The sequence below is a fragment of the Tachyglossus aculeatus genome, unplaced genomic scaffold (genome assembly GCF_015852505.1).
Source record: "Tachyglossus aculeatus isolate mTacAcu1 unplaced genomic scaffold, mTacAcu1.pri scaffold_87_arrow_ctg1, whole genome shotgun sequence".
Classification (NCBI taxonomy): Eukaryota; Metazoa; Chordata; class Mammalia; order Monotremata; family Tachyglossidae; genus Tachyglossus; species Tachyglossus aculeatus.
In genome coordinates, this window is record NW_024045095.1 from 275,687 (window position 1) to 285,830 (window position 10,144).

A 10,144-nucleotide genomic window follows, 5' to 3' on the forward strand; every position below is an offset into this window, starting at 1 on the left:
TGCTTAGTATAGTACACAGTGAGCACTCAATGAATACCACTGGTTGATCAATATTGATGTGGAGATAAAGGGTGCCCACTAGTGGAAAGAGCAGAGGACTGGGAGTCACTTGTCTGCTGTGTGATCTTGGACAAATCACTTGAATTCTCTATGACTCGGTTTCCTCATCTGTAAAATGGGCAGTAAAATACCTGTTTTCCTTCGTCTTAGACTGTGAACCCCGTGTGGGATAGAAACTGTGTCTGATCTGATTGGACTTTATCCACTCCAGTGCTTGGAATATAGTATGTGCTCAACAAATACCACAAGTAGTATTCAGATCTGGTGAATCGAACATATTATTATGGTATTTACAGTATAATAAAAATTGGGTAACCTCAAACTGGCTGTGTGTCATCAGTGAATTGATCCATCAATCAATAGTATTTAGTGAGTGCTATCACTTAATCGCATTTATTGAACCCTTACTATGTGCAGAGCACTGTACTAAGCACTAGGGAGAGTATAGTACAACAGAGCTGGTTGACAAGTTCCTTGTTCAAAAGGACTTTATAATCTAGAAAGGGAAGCAGCCATTGATTAATCAAGCCATCAATCCATAATTTGTAATCAGTGCTGACCATGTGCAGAGAACTGTACTAAGCACTTGCGAGAGTAAAATATGTGTCACCGTGATCTTGCCCATCAGAAGAAAGTAGGAATAGTAGTAAAAGAGCTTATTGTGTGATGATTTGACACGTTTTTAATGGTTTAAAACGATCTTCTCCTACACAGCTAGGGGATTTTATCTCTGGGAAGGAAATGGCCAATCTCACGGCGGTGACAGGATTCCTTCTCCTGGGATTCTCGGAGGTCCGGGAGCTGCAGCTGGTACACGCCACACTGTTCCTCCTGGTCTACCTGACGGCCCTGAGGGGGAGTCTCCTCATCGTCCCCGTCACCGCCCTCGACCGGTACCTCCACACCCCTAAGTACTTCTTCCTCAGGAACCTGTCCGTCATAGACCTCTGCGACATCTCTGTCACCGTTCCCAACTCCATCCACAACTCTCTGACCGACCCTACAGAAATCTCCTTCCTGGGCTGCTACTTTCAATTGTTTTGCCTCCTGCTGTTCACCTTTTCTGAGCTGTTCCTCCTCACGGCGATGTCCTACGACCGCTACGCCGCCATCTGCCGCCCGCTGCACTACGAGGTCATCATGGACCAAGGGGCCTGTGGGAAGACGGTGGTCGCCTCGTGGCTCGGTGGTACTGTGAGCGCCACCACGCACACAGCCACCATTTTCTCCGTCAGCTTCAGCGGGTCCAACGTGATTGGCCATTTTTTCTGTGACAGTCCCCAAATGATGGAACTTTCAGGCCCCAGTGGGAACCTCCAGGAAATTGGAGTCACGGTCTTCTCCGCCATTCTGAACGTCTCATGTCTCGTCTTCATCATTGTCTTGTATGTGCGCATCTTTCAAGCCGTGCTGAGGATGCCGGCCACCGGGGGCCGGGCCAAATCCTTCTCCAACTGCCTGCCACACCTCGCCGTGGTGATTTTACTCATCTCCACGAGAACTGTCGCCCACCTCAAGCCGACCTCAGATTCCTCCTCCACCCTGGACTTGCTGTCGTCTGTGTTCTACACCGTGGTGGCCCGACCCTGAATCCCCTCATCTACAGCCTGAGGAACCGGGACATGAAGGCAGCTCTGAGAAGGGTTCTGGGAGTGGGAGGGTGGATCTGAGAAACAGGGACACATGAAGTTCGTCCAGGGGACGGGTACCTTTGTGGAAAAATCCTGTAGGAAACATGTCACCTTCTTCAAGGGAAGTCTCATGCAATTGACCACTCAAACTATCAAAATTTTTAACGGTAGCTGTTTAGCACTTAGTATATGCCAGGCACTGAAGTAAGCATTCGGGTAGATACTGACTCAACAGGCTGGACACAGTCCCTGTTCCACATGGTATATACTCCCAGTTCAGTGGTGGAACCTTGAAACAAAATCCATTTAACTGATTTTAGTATCTAGTGAGCACTTACTAAATTTAGTGAGCACTTACTGCGCAGAACACTGTACTAAGCACTTGGGACAATACAATACTCTTGGTAGAAACATCCCCTACCCACATCGAGCTCACAAACTATGTAAGCAGGAACCCCTAAACTAAACCACCCAAACCTGTAATTCTAGAGCAAAGCACACTAACCTGAGTAGCAGTGTGAAAAGTGGAAAGTGCACAGGGCACGGCATCAGAAGGTCCTCAGTTCTAATCCTGACTCCACCACTTGCCTGATGTGTGACCTGGGGCAAGTCATTTCACTTCCCTGTGCCTCAGTTACCTCATCTGAAAAATGGGGATTAAGACTGTGAACCCAACGTGGGACATTGGCTGTGTCTTACCTGATTAGTTTGCATTGATCCAAGCCCTTTCAACAGTGTCTGGCACATAGTAAGTGCTTAATAGAAGCAGCGTGGCTCAATGGCAAGAGCCCGAGCTTCGGAGTCAGAGGTCATGGGTTCAAATTCCGGCCGTGCCAATTGTGAGTTGTGTGACTTTGGGCAAGTCACTTAACTTCTCTGTGCCTCAGTTACCTCATCTGTAAAATGAGAATTAAGACTGTGAGCCCCCCGTGGGACAACTTGATCACCTTATTACCTCCCCAGCAGTTAGAACAGTGTTTTGCACATAGTAAGCCCTCAATAAATGCCATGAGTATTATCATTATTATGGATAGCAACAAGAAGCAGGAGAAAGAATCAGAAGCAGTCAGGTGTGCCTCTGTAACCAGACTGGCCTTTGTCTCAGCAGAAACTAAAGTCATAAATGATAATGAGAGACTCTGAACTCTTCCCATTGCACCTCGAACGCCACACATCAAGCTCAGTTCTGCCAATTCCTGGCGAAACGAGAGACAAGGAGGGAAAGAGATCCTGCAGTCACAACAATTGGGATCGGATGGGAGCAAGGGTTGGGGATAATTCAGGAAGATGGTGGTCCAGCTGTTCACTGGACCTTGCAAGAAGATCTAGATGAAGGCCTTCTCAGACTAAGCCCCCTTTTTCCTCAGCTCCCCCTCCTGATTGCATCACTTCACCTCCCTCCCTCCTTCTCCGCACCCCACAACATTTATGTTTATATATAAAGATATGTAATTGTATTCATTGATATTGATGTCTGTATATTTGTTTTGTTGTGTATGTATCTTTAATTTCATTTATTTATGTTAGTCTCTGTTTACTTCTTTTGATTACTGTCTTCCCCCCTTCTAAACTATAAGCCATGTGTGGGCAGGGATTGTTTCTCTTTATTGCTGAATTGCCCTTTCCAAGCGCTTAATACAGTGCACTGCACACAGTAAACAGTCAATAAATACGATTGAATGAATGAATGAATGAAGGATGACGATCAAGGATGAAGACCCTTGTCAAGCTCTCCGCCCATTCATTCATTCGTATATAATAATACTAATAATAATAGTATTTATTAAGCACTTACAATGTGCCAAGCACTGTTCTAAGCGCTAGGGTACATACAAAGTAATCAGGTTTTCCCAGGTGTGGCTCACAGTCCTAATCCCCATTTTACAGATGAGGTGGCTGATGCATAGAAAAGTTGTGACTTGCCCAAAGTCACACAGCGGACGAGGGGCAGAGCCGGAATTAATGAATTTGAGAATGCTTTGAAGTACTCGGAAGCTGATAGCTAAGGCATCTCTCTCCCAAAGGCTCTCTCCCAGTAATCCCTTCTCCAGCCGCCTCTGTGCCAGACTAATTGTTACAGCTGGAAAGCGTGAGAATCCTAGGGGGGCCCTCCCCATCTGTGCCAACATATGTCTCTCTTTGGCGATCCTGTTCTCCAGAAACATTGGTTTTCCCAACCCCCAATATGAAGAGCAGCTGGAGAGACGTTCTGGTCCTTATCTCCTGATTGCATCTCTCAATTCCCGAGATCCTACAGAAAGGGCAGTAGGACCCTGGGAAGAAGACGAGATGTAGAGCAGAGGCAACGGGAGGAATTAAATTTCCTCAGACGTCGGCCGACCCCTCACAATCTTCTCACCGGCCACCCGCTTCTGGAGAGATTTGGAAAAAGGGGCTGGGGGATAATCCTGTCTCTGCCTCCCAGCTCAGCTGTTTCCAGCTAAGCTTCCTTCTTCCCTCCTTGCTCACGAGGTTGAGAATGGAATCTCCAACACTGAATCCTACTCAGCCCATCCAGTGGAATCATTTCTCCAGACCAGAGTGGGAATCTGTTTGCCTTTTCCTTGCACCAGAACTGGTGATTAGGGGTGAAACAACCCCCCCGCCACTCCCTCCGGCCAGTCTGTAGCCTCTATAGTATTTAGGAAAATGGAAATTGGGTATATGTGCTACCAATCCAGAGTATTTATTGAGCACTCCTTCTGCACAGAGCAGGGGAAAGTGCAATATAGGGAAGGATCCCTGTCCTCAAGAAGTTTTCGATCTAGTCTATTCTGTGTGGATTGCCTCTGGCTCTGCCTCAAAACTCCATCCTTCCTGCAAAATCCCAGATGCTGAAGAAATCGCGGAGAAAGCCTTGGCCATCACTAGCCCACAATTACTAGTCCTGTCTCAGTCAAAGATGGTCCACTCCTAAATGAGAGTCCAAGAGTCCAGGAGAGAGTCAATGGAGCCAAGAGTGTGAGCTGAGGTTCTCATTGACCTTGGGGAGCTGAGGAGTGGAAAGCTCTAAGGAAGAGCTGAGGGGTGAGAAGTAGTATGGCCCTGCGGATAGAGCCAAGGCCTTGGAGTCAGAAGGACCTAGATTCTAATCCTAGCTCAGGTACTTGTCTGCCATCTGCTGTGTAACTCTAGGGAAAATCACTCCACTTCCCTATGTCTCCGTTTCCTCATCAGCAAAATGGGGATTCAATACACGTTCTCCCTCCTATTTCGACTGTGAGCCTCTTGTTGGGCCTGATTATCTTTTGTCTACCCCAGCGTTTAGTACAGTGCTTGGCATATAGTAAGCACTTACCAATGCTGCCTACTTGCTTTGTTTTGTTGACTGTCTCAATCAATCAAGCAATCAATCGTATTTATTGAGTGCTTACTGTGTGCACAGCACTGTACTGAGCGCTTGGGAAGTATAAGTTGGCAACATATAGAGACAGTCCCTACCCAACAGGGGACTCACAGTCTAAAAGGGGGAGACAGAGAACAAAACCAAACATACTAACAAAATAAAATAAATAGAATAGATATGTACAAGTAAAATAAATAAATAAATAGAGTAATAAATATGTACAAACATATATACATATATACAGGTGCTGTGGGGAAGGGAAGGAGGTAAGATGGGGGGATGGAGAGGGGGACGAGGGGGAGAGGAAGGAAGGGGCTCAGTCTGGGAAGCCTTCTGGAGGAGATGAGTTCTCAGTAGGGCCTTGAAGGAAGGAAGAGAGCTAGCTTGGTGGATGGGCAGAGGGAGGGCACTCCAGGCCCGGGGGATGACGTGGGCCAGGGGTCGATGGTGGGACAGGCGAGAACGAGGTACGGTGAGGAGATTAGCGGCAGAGGACCGGAGGGTGCAGGCTGGGCTGTAGAAGGAGAGAAGGGAGGTGTGGTAGGAGGGGGTGAGGTGATGGAGAGCCTTGAAGCCGAGGTTTAGGAGCTTCTGCCTGATGCGCAGATTGATTGGTAGCCACTGGAGATTTTTGAGGAGGGGAGTAACATGCCCAGAGCATTTCTGGACAAAGACAATCCGGGCAGCAGCATGAAGTATGGATTGAATTGGTGAGAGACATGAGGATGGGAGATCAGAGAGAAGGCTGATGCAGTAGTCCAGAAGGGATAGGATGAGAGCTTGAACGAGCAGGGTAGCGGTTTGGATGGAGAGGAAAGGGCGGATCTTGGCAATGTTGCGGAGCTGAGACCGGCAGGGTTTGGTGACGGCTTGGATGTAAGGGGTGAATGAGAGAGCGGAGTCGAGGATGACACCAAGGTTGTGGGCTTGTGAGACGGGAAGGATGGTAGTGCCGTCAACAGAGATGGGAAAGTCAGGGAGAGGGAAGGGTTTGGGAGGGAAGACAAGGAGTTCAGTCTCCCCACCTCTAGACTGTGAGCCCGTTTTTGGGTAGGGATTGTCTCCATCTGGCGCCTAATTATACTTTCCAAGCACTTAGTACAGTGCACAAAGAAGCGCTCAATAAATACGATTGAATGAATGAATGAACGAGGTAGAGCTAATCCATTTGTGGTATTTATTGAGGAATTACTTTTTAGAGAGCATTGTATTAAGTGCTTGGGACAGTCCAATATAACAGACTCGATACACATATTGATCCCCAGATAAAGTGGAAGGGAACAGAGGAGGATGAGAAATCGGGACAGAAAGGGAACGCCCTAGAGAAATAGATAGAAAATCGAGATTCTCTGTATTTCAGTTAGAACCTGTTGGGATGCAGAGTCCATATCCTACTTCTCCCTTTTCAGTGCTACAGGGCCAGAAATTCCTTCTAGGAATCTACCTTCAATCCCCCCTGCTTCAGGGTCAGCTACTGACTCTTATCATGGCTCAAGAGGAGGCGGAATGAAAACCCTTCCCTTTCTGAGCTGAGAAGAACCCTTGAGTAGGTTATTCCAAGAACTTCAAGTTTCTTCAAGGGATCACATTTCCTCCCCTTTTTTCACCCCTCTCCAAATCCCTCCACCTTTCTCTGGAGCCGAGGTGTCCAGAAGGGGACACAGGACAGCAGTGTGGCTCAGTGGAAAGAGTCAGGGCTTGGGAGTCAGAGGTCATGGATTCTAATCCCAGCTCCACTATTTGTCAGCTGTGTGACTTTGGTCAACTCACTTAACTTCTCTGTGCCTCAGGTACCTCATCTGTGAAATGGGGATTAAGAATATGAGCCCCACATGGGACATCCTGATTACCTTGCATCTACCCCAGCTTTTAGAACAATGCTTGGCCTATAGTAAGTGCTTAACAAGTACCATTATTATTAGTATCATTATTATTATTGTCTTAGAATCGGAGCTCTTTGGGGACCAAGGACCCAATCTATTTCACTCCCAAACCTTAATACACTGCGTTGCACATAGTAGGAGTGAAATAAATACCATTCCTTCTACATCAAAATGTCACTGAATGATGATGATGATGATAATGATGATGATGGTATTTGTTAAGCGCTTACTATGTGCAAAGCACTGTTCTAAGCGCTGGGGAGGTTACAAGGTGATCAAGTTTTCCCACTGGGGGCTCACAGTTTCAATCTCCATTTTACAGATGAGGTAACTGAGGCCCAGAGAAGTGAAGTGACATGCCCAAAGTCACACAGCTGACAGTTGGCAGAGTGGGGATCTGAACCCATGATCTCTGACTCCAAATAATAATAATAATAATAATGACGGTATTTGTTAAGCGCTTACTATGTGCAAAGCACTGTTCTATATAAGGTGATCAGGTTGTCCCATGTGGGGCTCACAGTCTGCACAGGGTGCTTGATCAATGCTACTGCTGGGTGACATTGGGCAAGCCACTTAACTTCTCTTTGGCTCAGTTACATCATCTGTAAAAAGGATATTAAGACTGTGATCCCCACGTGGGACAACCTGATTAACTTGTATCTACCCCCAATGCTTAGAAAAGTGCTTGGCACATACTAAGCGCTTAACATATACCATTATTATTATTGTTAGTATTACTACTACTACTACTGACTTCCTTTTTCTCTAGTTCTGTTTCTCACTTGCTCTCTCCTGTTTTCCTCTCCCTTTCACTCCTTCGTATGTTTTTCTCTTTCCCTCTCTTTCGCTCATGCTCGCTGTCATTTTTCGCTTGTCATCTTGCTATTTTCTTCTATCACTCTCTCCCTCTCATTCTTTCTTGCACATTTTTCTCCCTCTCACTCTTTCCCTCACTCCCACGTTTTCTTTCCCTGTCGCTCTTTTCCCTTGCTTTCTCCCTCTCTTGTTTTTCTCTCTCTTGCTCTCTCACACTTTTTTCTCATTCTCACTCTGTCCTGCTTTTTTCTCTCTCACTACCCTTTCTCTCTCACTTTTTCTCTCCCTTATGTTCTCTCTCTCTCCTTTTTGCTTTTCTCTACCCACTCTCTCCAACTTTTTCTTCCTCTAACTCGCTTTCCCTCATCCTCTCTCTTGCTTTTTCTCTCCTGGATGCTTTTCCCTTCACTATCCCTCTAATTTTTCTCTTCCTCTCGCTCTACTCTTGCTCCTTTCTCTCCCACGTCCTCGGTTTCCTTGCTCTTTCTTTTTCTCTCCCTTTCACTCTCCCTTGATCTCTCGATTTTTCTCCCCCTCATGATCTCTCTCTCTCTCTCGCCTTTTCTCTCCCTCGTGCTCTTTCCCTCACTTTTTCTATTCCTTTTTCTCTCCTCACATTTTCTCTCACACTCCTTTTTTCTCTCTCTCGCTTTCTCTCTGACTTTTCCTCTCTCTTTCACTCTCTTTCATTCTTTCTCTCACACGTTTCTTTTCCTCCCTCTTTCCTTTACCCCCTTGCTCTCATTTTCCCCTCCTTTTCCTCTTTCCCACTCCCTATTTCTGTCATCCTCTCTCTCCCTGCCTCCCTCACTCTTTTTTCTCTCCCTCACTCTCATTTCTTCTCTCCTTCTTCCTCTCTTCCCTTCTTCCTTTTTCTCTCATCCTTTCTCTCTCCCTGCCTCCCTCGCTATTCTTACAAGGACGAGGATGATGCCAAATGACACGTCTGGAGAGGATTTTGTCTTGATGGTTTTCTCTGCTCAGTCCCAGTTAGAGAAGATACTTTCCATGGTTGTCTTGATCTTCTACCTCCTAATCCTGGTGGGCAATACCGCCAACATTTCAGCGAACTGACTGGATCTCCATCTTTATATACCCATGTACTTCTTCCTGTCTGACCTCTCCCTCTTGAACCTCTGCTTCACCACCAGCATCATTCCTCAGCTTCGGTGGAAGCTCCGGGGGCCCTCCAAGACCATCACTGTGGCCGGATGTGAGTTCTAGCTCTACGTCTTCCTGGCCCTGGGGTCGACAGAATGCATCCTTCTGGCCGTCATGATCTTGGACAATCACACCAACGTCTGCTGACCCCTTCACTACACCACCGTCATGCACCAGCGATTCTGCCGGGCCCTGGTGGGCTTAGCCTCGCCACGAGACTAAACACCACGATTCAGGCCACCGTCATCTTCTGCCTGCCCTGCTGTGGACAAAGGCGACTTCTCCACTTCTTCTGTGAGATGCCCGCCATGCTGAAGCTGGCATGTGTGGACGTCCGGAGCAATGAGATTCAGCTCTTCGTGGGCATTTTGGTCAGGATTCTCCTGTCGTTGAGCCTGATCACGGTCTCCTATGGGTCCATTGCCCGGGCCATGCTGAGGATAAAATCACCCCGGGTCTGGAGGAAGGTCCTGGGCACCTGCGGAGCCCACCTCCTGGTGGTTACGCTCTTCTACGGGTCCATCATGATGGTCTATATCCGGCCCAACAACTCCTTCACTGGAACATTGGACAGGTTTCTGACCCTCTTCTACACCGTGGTTACCCCCACCCTCAACCCACTCATCTAAAGCCTGAGGAACAAGGCCGTAAAGGGGGCGGTGAGGAGGATTCTGGGAAAAGACCAGAGTTCAGAAAAGGTCTAACATCTTGAATCAAATTATTTTAGAGTTCTTGAGATGGGAGGGAATGGTAGCAGCTAAAATAGACAACTCTCCACCGAAGGAAAATAGATATCTGGACAAAAATCAGGTAATGTGAATAATTGTGGTATTTGTTAAGCACTTACCATGTGCCTAGCCATGAGCTAAGTGCTAGGTTAGATACACGATTAGCAGGTCTCACATTGGCCACTCAGTCTAAGTAAGAGGAAGAACAGGTATCGAGGGAACTGAGACACAGAGAAGCTAAGTGAGCTGCCCAAAGTCACACTGCCAGTAAGTGGCAGAGCTAGGATTAAATCCCAGGTCGTCTGACACTCAGGCCCATGTTCTCTCCACTAGGCCAAGCTGATTCTCTAAAATACCCCCAGGGGCAAACATCCAAGGAATACTAAGCTTCATATCCTGAATTGCACTCAGAGATGTATGTATCTATTGATGAGACACTGTATGCTGCAGAATGTGTGTTAATCAGCTTTCCCACCTTCATTATGATTAATGCCTGCTTCCCCGTCTAGACTCCAA